The sequence below is a fragment of the Pempheris klunzingeri genome, chromosome 3, assembly GCF_042242105.1.
Source record: "Pempheris klunzingeri isolate RE-2024b chromosome 3, fPemKlu1.hap1, whole genome shotgun sequence".
NCBI classification, from domain to species: domain Eukaryota; kingdom Metazoa; phylum Chordata; class Actinopteri; order Acropomatiformes; family Pempheridae; genus Pempheris; species Pempheris klunzingeri.
The window spans coordinates 19,910,498-19,916,528 of record NC_092014.1 but is presented as its reverse complement, the minus strand read 5'-3'; positions in this window follow the sequence as shown (position 1 = coordinate 19,916,528).

Sequence of the window (6,031 nt, the reverse complement as noted above, 5' to 3'; positions counted from 1 at the left end):
GACCACTAGGTGGCGCTGCCTCACTGAATCCTGACATCCGAGCAGCGTCTGGAGTCAGTTTGAGCTTTGGAGGAAACTTATGATGCACCATTCAGGAGGGTTTTAGTGATTGGATTACTTTCCACATGGAAATCAAATTGTGTTAGTGATTTTTTTTTAAATTCATACACAGTAAATATGTTCTTAATTTATCCTTTTGTTTGTTTTTAAAAATATAATGATAATATAAATATGGTATAATATACCTCTTTTTGTCAAATCTGATTAATTCATATATCGACTAAAAAGTTGTAAATATCGACTTATTTTTTCATATTCTATGATTCTAAACTATGTTTTTTTTAATCATTTCTGTATTATCGTCCGTTTTTCTTTATCGTGTGCATGTCTGTATTTAATCCTTTGATTTCACTACCAAGTTAACGTCACTGGATCCACTGTAATCCATCTCGAAGTATCTTGGGAAGGAAACTCCATCCAGCTTTAGATCCAGCGTCACTGCACACGAGGGCGGCAGCTGGCTCCCGTGATAAAGCCCTTACACCTGTGTTATATTTTGTTGTTGATATCAGTGATCCTGTTGAATTACAGTGTGCCAGGGGAGATCCCACATGGCGCACATAACACGGCTGTCATTCTAGTGTAACATCGCCTTGCACTGGCAGCGTATCTGAAAGGCCCTGAGCTCCTCTGAGATGGGCTCGTAGACCCCTGTTGTAATACCACAGACCTCCAGAGCATCTCTGTCTGCTGCGTTCGCCAGGACTCACATGATACCCCACCTCAGGGGATTTTAACCTTTAAAAGTAGAGTACCCACCACTGGATTTTCATTTTCACCACGGCCTCTCTGCTGCGCCGCCCTCCTGCAGATTCCTCCACCGCAAATTCTCACTTGACTGAAATCTAGATTTAACCTGCCATCTCACTCCTTAGCTGCTATCCCTCTTATCTGCCCCCATCCTCTCTGCCGTACACTTTACTCTGGTATATAAGGAACATTTCTCCTTATCTGCTCACTCCAGGGTGTGAGGAACACTAATTTACATGTTTATAGGGCTTCTTTCCATCCCTGTTTGAGTGTCACACATTTGTCGCACAATGGCTGTGATTCTGAGTTGTTCTGGATTAGAACTTCAATCGTTGGAAATGCAATAATGCAAATTGTTTGTTACTGTTTATTGGCCTTTATTTATCTACTCTTTCATTGATAGTAAAACGAGGACATTTTATTTGCATCAGACCTTTTAACAACCAGGTAATTTAGAGTGCTTTACATAAGGCATAACATAGCAGTAAGACGAGATATAAAACAAAGTCAATGTGCTTTAAAACACTTCTAAATAGAACAAGAAAATATAGAATAAGAGAAGGAGGGAGATAAAAGGGTATTGCAGGTGACAGAGGTCCTCTAGGTGGACGAAACAAACAAACCTTGTTATTACATGGTGAGGAGCAGGATGTCCACATTTTGTGGTACCACATAATGATCTTAAAGCACCAGCTGAAAATAAAAGTTATGTATTGATGTTATTTTTTGGTCCTAGAAACTCACCACTATGTACAAAAGAGTGGTGGTAATACCAGACGTGTTGGAAAGAAATTAATGTAAAGCAGATTTAGTTGTTTGATTTAATGGAAGTGAATGTCCCCATTGTGAGAACTGAAGATGAAGGTCTACAGTGTGTATAGTGCACCATGTACTAAAACCCCGCACAAAGGGATGTTATCTGCAGTTTATGTTTTCCTGCTTTCATTAAATGTGAACTGCACAGACCTTAAAGTCAGTTGGTTTAAAAAAAAAAAAAGGATGGCCGCCATCACAGCAGTGGGCGTGGTGCGATGGTGACAGCACGCCTCGCCCCTCTGTGCCTTCCAGCAGAGAGCAGATCTGCTGCTCTGGCTGCCAGATATGAACAACCCTGCACGCTATCCGTCAGCTCACAGATGATGAGGATCAAAATCCTCTCTCGTGGGCGTAAGGTGTATTGTCCCGTGGTTTTTATTACTTTGATATTATTTTGATAGGAGTGTGGCCCGGCCAGCGTACCATCAGACGCTGTGTACTCACATTCACAGTGAAAGCCCTGACGGTGTGACAGGGAGCTGGCATGAACAATACCAGCGCCCTGAAACTGAAACAGCTAAATGGAATTAAGCCATCATTGCTGTTATTATTTACTCCTGTGCTTTCTCTATGGTGACGTGTCAAAATGTCTTCTGGCCTATTGAAGGTCATTTAGAGACAAATGGGTGTCGTCACGTCTAATCCAGTGGGCCTGTTAGGCTGTAGCTGTCTTGATAAACTCATGGCTGCCCATGAGTATGCTGCAGGTTTGCTTGTTCTCTGGCACATAGCTGTACGTTTTTAATAATTTAATTTAATTAATTTTCAATCTTTGAATATTAATTAGAGGTTGGCTGTAATTCATAATAATAACTTGTCATCTGTCAGCCATTGCTTGAAATCTGTCAATGTGAGTGGATTTGTAAGTTTTGTTTTTTTACTGATGACACCTTCTCTTGTGTCCTCGTATGATAATCCACTATTACCTAGACCCCCCACCCCCCTGTCCTTGGCATCTCCTCTTCCCTCCATTCTCAGACAATAAACACCATATCTTTTCAACCTGCCTCTCTGCCCTCTGGTATCAGAATGTGAAGTGCAGTAATGAACAGATAATACCAGCTCCCATAATCAAGCTCCTTATCATAAAAACAGGCATAAAACTGTCCTGGTTTTTACAGTCAACGAGTTAATTTGTTGTCTAACAGGTGCTTATTAACTGTGGTGGAGAGTGGGAGGAGGAGGAGGAGGAGGAGGAGGAGGAGGAGGGTGCCTTGTGAACAGATTGGCTCTGTCCTTGCACTTCACGGTGGTCCGTTTGCCGTGCAGGCCTGACAGGCCGACCGACTATCTCTGTCTGTCTGTCTGTTTTATCTGCCTGTCAGACGATCAGTCTGTCTGTCTGCCCGTCTCACTGCCTGTCATGTGAGAGTGGTGCTGAGCGATGACTTGAAGGCTGCCAAGAAAAATATCACAGATGAGAGTTGTGGTTTTATTGGCTTTTTTTTTTTTTTTTTTTGGCTCAGGGGAAAAATTAATTTCATTCACTGAATTAAATCTCAGTAAACACAGCTGCAGACCCACAGTTTTTCTGACTGATTGAGTTAAAACTGTGGGCTCACAGTGGTGGTATGGACATTAGGGAGCAAACCCCAGGGTGTAAGTATAATGTGGGTAAAGGTGATTTTTAAAACATATTCTTAAATATTTTGTTATTTGAGCACCTAAAGTCTAATTTTCATGTATCATGAACCACTGGCTGTGGTCTAGTTCTCACCAATTTGTTTTTGATTTTTGTATAATTGTGAGTTTAGACTAATTCAATGAATAGTCTGAACTTTTTGAGACCATGGAGAATTATGTGAGTAACACATGTGGAAGATGAGTTATAGAGGATTATAATCCATCTCCACATCTGTTTTACACCAAAAGGCATTAAATCAAACTTAAGTCCAAAGTGCAACTATTCTGTACTTTAGGAAGGATCCCCAGATAATAATACTGTATGTCTAACCCAATTTTTTTCCATGTGTTTCTGTTGTTGGGTGTGAGCTGGCATGTTATATAACACTTTAGATAAGTTTATCAAGAGTTCAAGTTCTTTATTGTAATATCTACCTATGTATTATTGTGGTAACATCTTAAAACTCTCTCCAACAGTGCTCCATACAAATATGTGCATGAAATATAAAAACAATATATGAAAAAATGCCTTTATGCATTATGCACGTTCAAATCTAATCAGAATCTAAGACAAACACACAAACTGTAGTAATGAGATGTAAAAGAAAGTTACATAAGCAGGCGGTGTAACAGTACAGCTGTGTGTGGTAAAGTATGGCAGTAGTATAAAAAGGAGATGCTGTATTATAGAATCTAAGGAAATATTCTTTATGCCTTATGTAGCTTCATGAAATGAGCTAAAATATGTAACAAGCCTGAACAGCTAACAGTATGCTGTTACCTTGAACGTCTCACATGAACATCCATGGTGGTCACACACAGTCAGTACCTCAAATTTCCGTGTTCATGTGAATGCGTCCTTGCACACCTGTGGCGTTAGCTTAGCACACCTGACTGCGTTTCTCCTGAAGCTAACTATGAAACCCCCACTTACCTTTTGATAAGACTGTGAGAATTTCCCGACTTTGTTCCGATCTCCTTAATGACTTGTGCAGCATTTTTGTTCAGGGCACCTCTACTGGTAGGTTGTTAGTTAGCTAGTTAGCTAGTTAAGGCTACCTTACCTATGTAACGGTCCAGTAAGGCTAGTTAGCTAAGGCTAAACTACGACAAATGGGTCACAGACAGTCAGGATGGTTTTTAAACACTAAATGTGAGTTAACATGACCTCTCTGGCTAAAAGATGCACATTTAATTGCCATTGACCTACCTGCCACTGATGGCTAATGTTAGCTAATGTATTGAGCCTCAGAGGTCAGTACCACTCAGTGGGTACCAGACTGTGAGGAAGCACACCTGGAAAAACTCTGGACCAACTTTTAACAGCTCGATTTATTCGTCCTCCTTCAGGCAAGTAGCAAACTGTGTCCTCAGTCAAAAAAGTCAAGTCATTTTGACCTGTCATGGTGGGGAAAGCACAGGTCAGGTGATACCAATAACATTAAGATGCCTCAGTTCAGTTCAGTCCAGTCAGATCATGGCTGTGTGACAGTGATGAGTCAGGTGTCTTCAGTATTACTGATCTAACTAGCTTATGTGAGTGAAAAGCAAGTGAAGTTAAGTGATGTGTTGAACCAAATGCAGGTGGCTTTGGTGGCAGAGAGAACGAGAGAATATTTCACACACCAAGCTGGTGCCCTCATGTCAGCTTGTCTGTATGGTTAGTTAACCTAGTTGGACTAGTTTGGGTAGTGAATTAGCAATTAGCTAGACCAACCATGCTGCCTTGTAATTGTGCTGTAACGCTAAAACATGATTCTATATGAAGATGTCTGTAATTAACATGAATACAAATGCAGAGTGACTTTTTCAATTAGAAATGATACTAGTTCTCCAGGGGACCTTGTTCCTAGCTCTGGTCCTTGGTACTACTTCCTGATTCACAGTCGGTTCAGCATATGAGCCTTATATGAATGTGTCTTCTCTTCCACAGAGCCACATCATTATGTCTCTGTATATCTCTCCACTTTTCCAGTAATATTTGGGCCAACTTCAAGCACAACAGCAACAGTGGACGACATTGTCTGTTTAGTGTTTAGTGTTGCTCCTGGCTTTGTGAGTCTGCACTGGCATCCGAACAAGTGATCCAACACATTCGTGCTGCTTGTCACCATTGCTATGGACAGCGATCACGTTCAAGAAAGATTGGTGGTCACAGTTTCAGTGTCTCTTGGTTGGGACTGCCTTGGTGGAAAAGTGGTATCAGAGAAATGTTTATTTAGCTGACAGCAATCTGCCCGACAGGCAGACAGCATTAACCCCTGGTGGCCTGCTGCTGAGCTGCTGGAGCCCTGCAGGAGGCCCTGGCTTAGACTCCGTGGAACCAAAGGTCACCAGCCGCTCCGGCCCATGATTTCAAAACATGACCCAAGCTGAGGGACTTTGGTAAAGTGTGATATGCTCAATATAGATCAGTGTTGTTTTATTAGCTCATTCTGGGATTTGCATGACTTTTCAACCGTCTGTAATTATAACTGATTTGCAGTGAAGCGATCAGAGACTTCTTTGATGAAAAAAAAACGTAACCAAATATAAAAGTGGTTAACTTTACGATTCTGTTCATTCCTATTATTTGCTAGTTCTAAGCAGTCATTGTTGTGGTGTTTTTGAGCTGTACTTCCCACAGATCACTTGTCAGGCAAACAATATGAGACATGAAATTTATTTAGTTAAAATTTGAGATTGGGTGAGTGACGCTCTAGTCTGTGCCCGTTCATATTGTCTATGGCGGCTAGTGCTACCCATAAGGCTCTTCGTTCATCTTTGATGATGCATCTTGAAG